Here is a 12,751-nt window from a genome sequence, read left to right on the forward strand (position 1 = left end):
TAACTAGTCATAATTACACTAATACTTTCTTATAAAAGTGGCCTTTTAGTAAGTCATAATTACATTAATGCTTTCTTACTAGAATTGACAATATACCAAATATTGTCATGAATTGGAGAATAAATCAAGGGCCAAGTCTCATTTAATTCTGGATTGCAAATCTTGTGGGCATACACATATGCCATGCTTCATACTAAGGGTTATACTGACATGAGATCTCAGTGGGCTTTAAGTATTGGTCAACTTTGTTAAAATGCTAATCAAGCTTTTTTTTAAAATATGTTATTTATTTATTTTGAGAGAGAGTGAGAGAGTGCATGTGCACATGAGGGGAGGCAAGGGCAGAGGCAGAGGGAGAGAAAGAATCTCAAGCAGACTCCATGCTTGATCCCAGGATCCCAAGATCACGACCTGAGCCAAAACCAAGAGTTGGATGCTTAACCAACTGAGCCACCCAGGCACCCCACCAATCAAGTTTAATAGGCTTCCTATTCTGGCTAACTACAAAATTTGGTACATCTAGTTTTTGGTCGTACATGGTGTCTTGGCCGTTAGAAGGGATCTATGCAAATTATGCTCTCCATGAACTCCCATAGGCTAGGGGTTCCACACATCTTTACATTCATTCCACGCACTTCCACTGCCAAGATTCCAAGACATTTTCCTTAAACTATTTCTGTTTCTATCTCAAGGGGCATGTTTACTGGTCCATCTTGGGTCAGTGTGATCCTTAATATTCTATCTAACTAGTTGTTGAGTCTTTATTCACTTCTCCAAGGCTGTACTATCTGTCCAGGCTGCTTGTCACCCTTTCTCTTCCTCCTGAAATAAAATCTTTGCTAAATGTCCAACATGGGCCAATAAATTTTTCCTTAGAGACAGATTTGGCTTGTCCCAGGACTTCTAGACTTGTGCCATTTTTACCCAGGGCGCTTTTAGGGTGTTTTGACCAATGTTGGTTTATTTATCCAATGTGTTGTTGTCGTAGAGTACTTATTGCTTCAGTAGTTTTGAATATATATTTTGGACCCCAAAATGTTGAGTTCCACGTAATAATACCATATGGGTATCAGTGACCCAGAATACAGTTTGAGTATGCCAAGAGCTTCCCATAGATGCTCTTGGCAGACAATGGGCTGCCATCAGTAGGAATATAAGCCCACCAAGTTACTGCAACTAACATTGGTTTTTTTGCCTAGTATTATTTACCTTAGATTTTTGCCCTCTGCCCACAAAACATGGTCTACAGTCATTGGGAAGCATGATACAAGGACAAATTTAACATGCTACAGTAGATCCATCATGTGTGAACGTTTTTCTCTGTAAGTCGTCACATAAGTTAATAGATTAATAGTCACACAGTGATCTATGGCTCTGTTATTAAACATATTAAACAGTCTTTTTTTTTTAAGGGGCAATAGTTTGTACTTATCACCTGTGAAACAAGTCTTCTGTAATAGATTCATTGGGGGCAATAACTGGCGGAAGGTAAAGGAGATGGCAGTAGAGAAGAACAGAAATACAACTGGAATGAGCACTGGGTGTTATAGAAGACTGATGAACCCCTGACCTCTACCTCTGAAACTAATAGTACACTAAATGTTCATTAATTGAATTTAAATTAAAAGATAATTTTATTTTTATTTATTTATTTATTTATTTTTAAGATTTTATTTATTTTTGACAGAGAGATACAGCGAGAGAGGGAACTCAAGCAGCGGGAGTGGGAGAGGGAGAAGCAGGCTTCCCGCGAGCAGGGAGCCCGATGCGGGGCTCGATCCCAGGACCCTGGGACCATGACCTGAGCCGGAGGCAGACGCTTAACGACCGAGCCACCCAGGCGCCCCGAAAGATAATTTTAAAGAAAGAAATGCAATAGGAATGTGAGACAGGTCTGACACCCATGAAAGGAAGAGAAGGTAGATTAGGTAAGAAGAGCCTCACGTTGTGGTACAAGTCTGAGAAGGACTCGGCTAGCTCACCAGGGAGCTCCATAGAAAAAATTCTCCATTGGAGGTGTCCGGTGTTGAGCAGCAATGGCCAGGCCTTATTGTCTCCCCCGACCTGCCCTGCAGTGATCAGTCACTGGCTGGAGGAAGTGTGGGTTTGAATCAAACACTGGGTGATCCTGGAGGCAATGGCAATGGATGCAGTTGATTTACTGACTGTACTTGCAGATGGCGCCATCTGTCCCTCTCTCACCCCACAACCACTGGTCCGCTTTCCACGTCCACAATTATGTTAATCAGTGATGTTAAATAAATGAAATCATAGAGTGTATTCTTTTGAGGTTGGATTTTTCCACTCAGTATAATCTTGACTTTCATTCAAATGGTCATGTATATCAGTAGTTTCTTACTGTTTCTTGCTGATTAGTACCCCATGGTTGGATCTACTGCCATTTCTTCTATCCTTCTAAAATTGATTTTTGTATATTGATCTTGTACCCTGTAACTCTAATAAACTCACTTATTAGTTCTAGTAGGTTTTTTTTTTAATAGATTTGACTAGATTTCCTACACTGTCTATGATTAAAGACAGTTTTATTCTTTCCCAATCTGGAGTCTTTCATTTCTTCTCCTTGTCTTATTACACTGGTAAGAACCTCCACTATGATGTTGAATAGAAGTGGGGAAGGCAGACACTTTTATCTTGCTCCTGATCATAGATACTTTCAGTCTTAGGGAAAGCATTCAATCTTTCCCCATTAAGTATGATATTTACTGTAGGCTTTTTGTGGATGCCCTTTATAAGGTTGAAAAAGTTTCTTTCTCTTTTTATTTTGCTGAGATAATTTATGAACTACGTTATTAGGTGCACAAAGATTTAAGACTGTTATGTTCTTTTGATAAATTAACCACTTTATTATAAGGAAATGACCTTCTTTATTTTCAAAAATACTCTTTTCTCTGAAAGGTACTTTGTTGGATATTAAGGTGGCCATTCCAGCTTTTCTTTGACTATGTTGGAATGGAAAAAGATATCACACTTAAAAACATATACTTGTGTCTTTACACTTAAAGTGTATTTGTGGGCAGCATATAGTTTAGTTTTGTTTTCTTAGCCAATCTTAAAAATCTCTGCCTTTAAACTGGGGATTTTCAACTATATACTTTTAATGTAATTATTGATACGATTTAGTTGACATCAACTACCTTACTTTGTTTCTATTTGTCTCATATGTTCTTTATTTTTCTACCTCCCTATTTTTAGACTAATTGAGCCTTTTAGTAACTCAATTTTATCTCATTTTTTTGGCTTATTACTCCACCATTTTTCTGATGTCACTCTAGTGATTGATCCTTTCTCCCCCCCAGCTTTGAGAAAAAACTTGACATATAATATTGTATAAATTTAAGGTGTACAGTGTGATGATTTGATACATATATATATTGTGAAATGATCACCACCATAAGACTGATATATCCTTTACTTCACATAATTAGCACTTTTTTGTTGTGGTGGTGGTGAGAACATTTAAGATTTTCTCTCTTAGCAACTTTCAAGTGTATAATACAGTCTTGTTAACTATGATCACCATTCTGGGGGCGCCTGGGTGGCTCACCGTTAAGTGTCTGCCTTCGGCTCAGGTCATGATCCCAGGGTCCTGGGATTGAGCCCCACATCGGGCTCCCCGCTCTGCGGGAAGCCTGCTTCTCCCTCTCCCACTCCCCCTGCTTGTGTTCCCTCTCTCGCTGTGTCTCTCTTTGTCAAATAAATAAATAAAATCTTTAAAAAAAACCAAAACAAACAAAACAAACTATGATCACCATTCTGTATTTTAGATTCCAGAACTTACTCCTCTTTTAACTAGAAGTTCATTGTACCCTTTGACCCACATCTCCTCATTTCCCCCATCTGGCATATCACCAGTCTATGATCTGTTTCATGAATTTGGCTTTTTTCTTTTCTTTTTTTTTTTTAAGATTCCACATGTAAGTGAGATCATACAGCATTTGTCTTTCTGTGACTTATTTCAGTTAGCATAATGCCCTCAAGATTTATTCATGTTCCTGCAAATGGCAGGATTTCCTTCCTTTTTTAAATGGCTGGATAACATTCCATTGTATACATATACTGTATTTTCTTTAGCTGCTCATCTGTTGATGGACACTTAAGTTGTTGCAATGAGCATGGGAGTACAGATATCTCTTTGACAGTGATTTCATTTCCTTTAGATACATACTCAGAAGTGGAACTGCTGGATCATATGGTATTTCTATGTTTAATTTTTTGAGGAACCTCTACACTATTTTCCATAGCGGCTGCACCAAGTTACATTCCCACCAACAGAGCACAAGGGTTCCCTCTTCTCTACATCCTCACCAGCATCTGTTACCTTTTGTCTTTTTGATAATAGCTATTCTTAGCCATTGATTCTTGATTTTAAACCTTCCTGGGACTTCTAAGCCTGGGACTTGAAGACAAAATCCCTGATGCTCCACCATGGACGGCACATGTCTCATTTCCTCAATCCAATCTTTTTAAAGAACAAGGCGCTACAGAGTTGTGAGCTCTGGAGCCCATGCCTCATAGTACTGAAGTAATATTCAGCCATTCTAGTAGGATGTGGGGGAAATAGTTCTAATTCCTAGTTCTTCCCAGGCTTCCTTGGGTTCCTCTTCCTTTCTATCTTTTTCTTTCTGGGATCCTATAACATTGGCTCTGTATGAGCACTCTTTTCCTGGATGCTAAATACACCTTGACATCAGCTCCCTTCATGCTGGGAGGAAACTTCCTTCATAACTTTTTGTTGTATCTGCTTCTTAATCTAAGAAAATGGCTTATCCTGGGTGGAGGGTCAGCAGTCAATTACAGCTTTTCTGAGCTGCCAGATGCCCTGTTGCTCTAATCCTCTCCAGGACTGAAGCTTTGTAGACAAGCAGCTTCTCCAGCTGTAGACAGGGATGGAGGCCTATGTATTTCCTTTTACTCCAATGTGGGATTTGGAGAATCTTTTTTAGAGAGACTTATCCATCCTGTTTGCCAGACGCTATGCTAGACCTGAGAGTCTGGCCCAAGCAAGAGAGTTCCTGGCTGTGGTAGAGGGATGTACAAGCAGTTGAGGGGGTGGAGACGTGTCTTGAGTGGAACTTATACAAACTGGGTGTTTGTAGTCTTAACCCTTCCCTGTCTGGATTATAGTCTTCCTGACGGAGTGCTATGGTGGGAAATGGGGAACGGTCTTCTGGTGGCTATGCTTCATGGTTTGGGTAGATGGTGTTCCAATGGGTCCATAGGGGCTAATAATAGTTCTGACCCCTACCAAGGAGGGCTTGGAGTTAGGTGTTTTTCAAATAAGAATTTTATCTTCCTGACTTTAAAAATGGTTATTTTTTTGTGACTAACAAAATGTTTCTGTTTGAAATGGAAAGAATCATTTTATTTCTTGCTAGAGAAGGGGTTCTCTTTAGATTCCACACATCCCTCATTTGGTTGGTGCATTGATGGATGATTCCCCTTTGAGTATCCAACGTCTACAACTTTAGGAATTTAAATCATTTGGGGACAAGCTGAAGCAGAGTGTTGGTGGTGAGGGGTATAAAATCTTTGGACTTCCAAATGACCTCTTCTTTGAAGTCAGGGAGAAGCTGTGGGTTAAGCCGCTAGTAAACCAGGCTGAGAGACAACCATGGGCACAGACAAAAAGTCACCTTATGCTGAGGATTGTCAACAGGGATCCTGACAACTAATCATAGCTGTAGAAACTCGGAACCTATGGAAGGGAGGCACATAATTTTGCAAACCTTGTTTGAACTGCCTAGTGAGGGCTTCCATCTTTAGAATGTATGGCTGGGAGACGTTGATGTTAGAAATGTGAGACGTCAGGGTCCTGGGCATGTACTCAAAAGTCACATCGAGTCACCGGCAGGAAGAACAGCGGAGTGGAAAGAACTGGCTATCAGCCACAGTTAAAGCAGAATCTTGCCTGGGATAAGGGTCAGCCCATGTATAGTGGCCTTGCATTCTCTTCTGGGAATTAGGCGCTCTACTTAAGGGTTGATTCTCTTTGCAGAGAAACGAAGGGTGGATTGCTCTAAATCTCCCTAAAGCCTGCAACATCTGGCCCCAAATTCTGCATGGATTTTTTTCTTGGAGGGCCCCAGCGGATTGGAAATGTCAGTGGAATTCTTACGGAATTCTCCTGCTGGTTTTGGGCTGCTGGCTGGCTTGCCAGGGAACAGCCTCATTGCGCAAGCCTGCCACCTTTGTTCTCGTTGGGCCCCTCCCTCCTCCTCCCCCGGGCTGCCGGGCTGTCAGAACATCAGAACGCAGTTAGCACAAACATCTTTTCTGGGCTTCAGCCACAACTTGTCTCTTGCTCCCTCTAGCGGGACCGCCGTGGAACTGACAGTCTAAGTTTCCCCCAGCGCGGGGCGGGGGGGGGGGGGGAGGGGCGTGGTTCCTGTTCATACAGGTGATTTGGCCCGGGACTGCACCTGCTTTCTTTACTCCTGCAGCCTCCAGCTTGTCTCGCGTCCTTCCTGGTCCCCATGTTCTTCCTAGGAACTGGCTTGGTAATAAAATGCAGCCCGAGTTTAGAGCATTAGAGAGAGTGTGAGATTAGAGAGACGTGCTCCTCGTGCTTGCAGGGTGGTTTCTAATTCTTATCTAGGCTTGAGAGGTCTTTGCTCGCTCTGAGAGGGCTGTTCCCCAGTTGGGGCGAGGTCGCAGATGCTTGCAGTTCGATACTACCAGGTTTTCATGCACAAGAAGGGTAAAGGAAGTCTCCACTTGATTAAACTTAAAATATTTCTCTTTTATTTTCTAAGATGTATCTACATTCATTAATGGCCAAACCAGGAAACCAAGTGGGGATGTAGTTACAAATCCTTACCCTGAGTTTCTCCAAGACTTTAGAGATGCTTATATGGTTGAGGCATTGCTTTTGATCGGTTCGTGATAGAACTGGAGAGATAAAGGAGCTTCCGTTTGGATTTTTCTTTTTTTTAAAAAAGATATTATTTATTTATTTATTTGAGCTGGGGGAGGGGCAGAGGGAGAAGGAGAGAGAATCCCAAGCAGATTCCCTGCTGAGTACCGAGCCAACGTGGGGCTCCATCCCACAACCCTAAGATCAGGACCTGAGCTGAAACCAAGGGTTGGACACTTAACCAACTGAGCCACCCAGGAGCCCCTGAATTTTTCTCTATATTATTGTGCAGATTCTGCCAGTGGCCGAAGATATCTACTCAATAGGACTTTGAGGAACTGGGGAAATAATCATGTGGTGTCTTTGGGTCCCGGTGGGCTTATGATAGAGTTGTCTTGGGTCAAATATCCATTTATTTGATCCCTGCAAGTCTCCATAATGATGAGATTACAGGAGCATTTTATTTTTCCAGGAATTAACCACCAAGACTACAAGCCAACACTCTCTGAAAGTTTTGGGTATTTTCCTTTCTCCAGGGCATGGTTAGCCTTGAGACTTTCAGCAATTTCCCCTTGGAGAAAGCTAGGACGGACTTCCATACCTACTTGTGTTGGTAGGATTCAGCACCAGGTGAGCCTCTCTCCCAGGGTTGACATTGGACAGATTGGAAAACAGCCCCTGGTCCTCAACATACCTTATTGTCTCATGCTGCTAAACCGTCCCAGTAGTGAATGGTGTCCTCTAAAGTTGTGCACTGCCCAATCTGGCTATTTGTGTGTGCTGGTCCTCCTGGCCTCCCGTTATTCAAAGGGTTGTAGGAATTAGGTGAACGTCCATGGCTCTCTGCACTGCAGGGTCAACTGAGACCCTTGTTTTCAAGACATAGGATTTCTGTTACACAAATAAAGTTGAACATTCCTGGGCTGCCTAAGTGATCTCGAGTTCAAATAACGAGCAGAACCAAAAAATAGCATCATTTCTGTAACATGCAGCAGAGGTTTTTAACACAAAAGGTTTGAGCAGCAGCGCCTGTAGGGCCCTGTGGTGAGGAGTTGTTTCTCGACTTCGCTGCTCCGGAGGCTTCTTGCTTCTGAAATGAGGGGTGGACCTGACTCTCAGCGTCTCCCGCCAGCGGGTCTGCCCTACGGAGAGCCGCCCGGGGCTCCCCAGATGAGGGCCTGTGCCCCTCCCACGACTCCGCGCCCCGTGTGCCTTCCGCATCCCCTAACAGGACGCAGTTGAGGGTAGGTAGTGATCGTCTAGTTCATGTTATAAATCCACTCAGGACTTCCACCCTGTGAGGTCCTCAGCTGACAGAAATTCTTTGTTCACAGCCTAGAAGCCAGAACCTCGCTGGGGCCGCCTTTGAGTTCAAACTTCCATCCATCAGTTGAGAAGCAGGAAGGCAACTCCTCGCTGCCGCTGTTTTTATACTTGAATCCCTAATCCGGCAATTCTACCGCTGAAGACAGCCTGACAGCGTGCGGCGCTTGCGGGGCTCCGCAGCTCGGACCCGCAGCCGCGCGTTCTCAGTCCCGCAGGTGCACGTTCTCGGACCCGCAGCCATGCGTTCTCGGTCCCGCAGGTGCACGTTCTCGGACCCGCAGCCGCGCGTTTTCAGTCCCGCAGTTGCACGTTCTCGGACCCGCAGCCGCGCATTCTCGGACCCGCAGCCGCGCGTTTTCAGTCCCGCAGGTGCACGTTCTCGGACCCGCAGCCGCGCGTTTTCGGTCCCGCAGTTGCACGTTCTCGGACCCGCAGCCGCGCGTTCTCGGACCCGCAGCCGCGCGTTTTCAGTCCCGCAGTTGCACGTTCTCGGACCCGCAGCTGCGCGTTCTCGGTCCCGCAGGTGCACGTTCTCAGTCCCGCAAGTGCACGTTCTCGGACCTGCAGCCGCACGTTCTCAGACTCGCAGGTGCACGTTCTCGGATCCAGGCCCGCACGCGTTCCCCGGGTTCTGCCAGCTCCAGGCTGCAGCATCCTGCTGGGGCTTCCCCTAATCTCAGCCCGGTTCCCCTACTGCCACCGCGTGGTAGACGTGGAGCCGTGCGACCCACATGGCTCCAGGTCAGGATTCACAGCCCCCGCGCGGGGAGGGCAGCGCCCAGCCGGCTGCCAGCGCCCTCAGGGTGGGCCTCCGTGTCACCTCGCCCCACAAGGTCACTCCCTGGTTGGGGAAGCTCACACCCAGTGACTAGGAAGCACAAGGCAATCATTGCGGCGAGGCTGGAGAACTCCGGTGGGCAATATCCACTCTGGAATTGCTGGGCCTGCACCGCAGTTCGACTTCTTCTGCCCAATTCTGCTTTCTCCTGCCCCCTTCATAAATGTTAATTCCTAAAAAAAATATCTTGCACCTCAAATTCAGTCTCAGACTTAGCTTCCTGAAAACCCGGTGTGCAACAATTAGTACCAGATGTAGTAAGGACTCAAAACCATGGCGAGATGGGGTTTTGGAGCTGGGACTCTCGCTGCCCCACGGGTGATGAGGACCCCGTCGCTGCTGGCTTGCATGCTTGCTGCCGTGATTGGTCATGGGAAAACAAGGCTCTAGCAGGGGTAAGCCTCCGGTGTTTGAGACACGGAGGAAGGAGAAGCAATGAGCATGAATGAATTGGGTTCCTATCGCTAAGCATCTTCATGACTCAGAAAGATCATAAACAGGCAAGTGAAATTAGGTATGAAAGCCGGAGGCCTATTAATTGTGTATAAAGAAACGGTTAGCCGATGTTCATAGCAGCATTATCAACAATAGCCAAATTATGGAAAGAGCCCAAATGTCCAGCGACAGATGAATGGATAAAGAAGAGGTGGTGTATCTATACAATGGATTATTACTCAGCCATCAGAAAGAATGAAATCTTGCCATTTGCAACGACGTAGCTGGAACTACAGAGTATCATGCTAAGTGAAATAAGTCAGAGAAAAACAAATACCGTATGATTTCACTCATGTGTGGAATTTAAGAAACAAAACAGATGAACATAGGGGGAAAAAGAGAGAGAGAGAGGCAAACCAAGAAACAGACTCTGAACTACAGAGAACACACTGATGGTGACCAGAGGGGAGGTGAGTGGGGGGATGGGGGAAACAGGTGAAGGGGATGAAGGAGCGCACCTGTCTCGATGAGCACCAGGTGGTGTATGGAAGTGTTGAATCACTAAATTCTACTCTTGAAAGTAATATTACACTGTATGTTAACTAACTGGAATTTAAATAAAAACTTGAAACTAAAAAAAAAAAACAACAACAAAAAACCAAACTGTTTATTTCCTGCTATCAGGAAGGCAGAGAAAGAATGACCAAGCCCACCATCCAATTGTTGGAGTTGACAGAATGTCAAAAATAGTTAAAATGTCCAGTCAAGGCAGACCCATCATGTCAAGTTTAGGGCCCTCGTTGGGAGAATCTGAGCCCCTAAGACCTGAGATGGGGACGTCTGGGTAGATGACCATAAATTTTGGATCCTTAGAATTCCCTAAATCTGCAGAAATGGCCCATGCATTCTTTTTAAGAGCTAGTGGTTTCTAGTGTGGAAAGACAGTGAATGCATGGATATTTCTCCTGCAAAGTAACACAGGGCCCCCTCAGAACCTGCTCCCCATTTCTTGTCCTGGCCAGTAGGTCTGTCACGGTTAACTTACAGAATAATCCAGTTAGGGAGGCACTGGATTTGATAAGGGAGGAACGGGAACACAGCCCAAAGGAGTTGCAGAAGTATCCAGCAGGAGTCCGAGCAGCAGAACAGACAATGGGTTGTGAGAGCCCTTGACCCTGGGCCTGAGACACACGACTGAACAAGAAAGAGTTTCTTGACTCGGTAGTGCTCTCCTGAGAGAAAAGATTAAAGACTGGCAAGGACACCAAGAAATGAGGCCAACTTACTGTTAGGATGGGTCTAGAAGCATAAAAAACATCCTGGCTCGAGCTGAGTGAAGTTGAAATGCTACGACCCTTACGCAGGCACAAGGGTGGTTTGGGAGGCTCTGGGAGGTAGGCATACACGATAGATTCCACAGCGTCTGAGCACTCAGGTGATGAGTATGTCCGGGGAGCCGTTGTGGGCACTTCACGAAAGCCTGGCCACTTGGTTAGGTGCCTGGAAGGACAAGGGTTGGGAAATTAGACAAGGACCTCCAGGGTAGTCCTCTGGATGGATATGTTGAAGTAGGCACAAAATACGAAGTTTTTTTTTTAAATCACAGATAATGTTCACCAGAAACGTTATCCATGGAGGAAATACGAACCAACCAGAATTACCGAGGGACTTGGCCCGTTGGCATCAGCCTGCCTCTGCACTGACCGGGTGCCCGAGGTATCCTCCTGGGGGGCTTTGTTACTGCCCCCGTGTGAACCCCTCACCTTCAGTGTGCTTGGACTTCTAACTGACACAACAGGGCAGAAGTGAGAGGGAACAGAAAAAAATCTCGTCGAGATACACGTAACCCCACAGAATCCTTAATATCACTGTACTGCTGCCATGAATATCCATGTCCTTTACCCAGGACCTTAAGTCTCGAGAGCGTCTGACCCAAGTAACCTAATGCCACAACCCTGAATTCAGTGCTGGGGAGCATAGATGTGACCTCAAAAATGTGAGGCCGGCACCACCTCATAGCACGAATAAAACACTGAAAACTACCTCTGTACTCGTTTCTTATTGTTGCTGAGCAAATCATCAAAGTTGAGTAAATTACAGCAAAACACATTTATTTCCTTGTGGTTTCTGTGGGGCAGGAGTCTGGGCATGGCGGAGCTGGGTTTTCTGCTCAGGGTCTCCCAGGCTTCCATCAAGCCCTCTGCCAGACTGATTCCCAGACGGGGGCTTGCCAGGGAAGAGCCTCCCTTCAGGCTCGTCCAGGCTGCGGGCAGAATTCCCGTCCTTGAGGCTCAGGGCCGCGTGTGTCCTTCTCCTCAAACGGCCCTTTGCTTCTTCTTGGTGGCAGCAGAGCCCCTTCTCCAGTCCACCAAGACTGGGCCTCTGAAGATAGCTCCTTTGTCCTATTCCGTCGGCATGGAAGTCAGTCACGGGCTCCACCCACACTCGGAGGAAGGGACCTTTACCAGGCTGCATGCAGGACCCACTTTAAAGAGATTCCTAAGGTGTGTTGACCGAAACCTTCTAGGTGCTGATTAGCTTAAAAAAAAAAGGCAAATGTGTATATAGCAGAATAACCTTATCATGATATCAAGTGCTTAGAATATTTTGTTATTCGAAGATATCAATCTCCCTGTCTGCTGACTAATTTGGCTTTATCAGTTACCTTGAAGGGGGGGATACGTGCTAGGGAACAATATACCTCATTTAACCTATAAATGAACTTCTTTATAACTTAGCGAACACTAATCTATTACTGTGCATATTACTCAGGAGTCCCCAGAAAAAACAGAGCTAATAGATCTCTTGTTCTATTTTTCGATTAAAGCTTTCAACTGATTGGATGAGGCCCACCACATTAGAGAGGATAATCTGCTTTACTCGAAATGTTTAAATGATTTAAATGCTAATCTTTTTTTTAAGTTTTATTTTATTATGTTATGTTAGTCACCATACAATACATCATTGGTTTTTGATGTGGTGATCCATGATCCATTGTTTTCGTATAACACCCAGTGCTCCATGCAGTTCGTGCCCTCCTTAATATCCATCACCAAGCTAACCCATCCTCCCACCCCCATCCCCTCTAAAACCCTGTTTGTTTCTCAGAGTCCATAGTCTCTCATGGTTCATCTCTCCCTCCAATTCCCCCCCTTCATTTTTCCCTCCCTTCTCCTAATGTCCTCCATGCTATTCCTTATGTTCCACAAATAAGTGAAACCATATGATAATTGACTTTCTCTGCTTGACTTATTTCACTTAGCATAATCTCCTCCAGT

The 12,751-nt window shown here is 45.1% G+C and overlaps 2 long non-coding RNA genes across 2 annotated transcripts in view; one reads left to right on the forward strand and one right to left on the reverse strand.

Moving 5' to 3' along the window:
• The window catches only part of LOC145716353 (uncharacterized), a 438,007-nt gene that overhangs the window by 401,205 nt on the left and 24,051 nt on the right, over positions 1-12,751 (forward strand). The window lies entirely within an intron of this gene.
• LOC145716357 (uncharacterized) overlaps positions 1-12,751 on the reverse strand; it is a 129,073-nt gene that overhangs the window by 4,322 nt on the left and 112,000 nt on the right. Inside the window, exon 2 of the long non-coding RNA XR_014138989.1 lies at positions 10,760-10,973. This is a non-coding gene — a long non-coding RNA (uncharacterized LOC145716357). The remainder of the gene's footprint in view (positions 1-10,759; positions 10,974-12,751) is intronic.

This window comes from Leptonychotes weddellii, chromosome 11, assembly GCF_054177405.1.
Source record: "Leptonychotes weddellii isolate Sample4059 chromosome 11, ASM5417740v2, whole genome shotgun sequence".
NCBI lineage: Eukaryota > Metazoa > Chordata > Mammalia > Carnivora > Phocidae > Leptonychotes > Leptonychotes weddellii.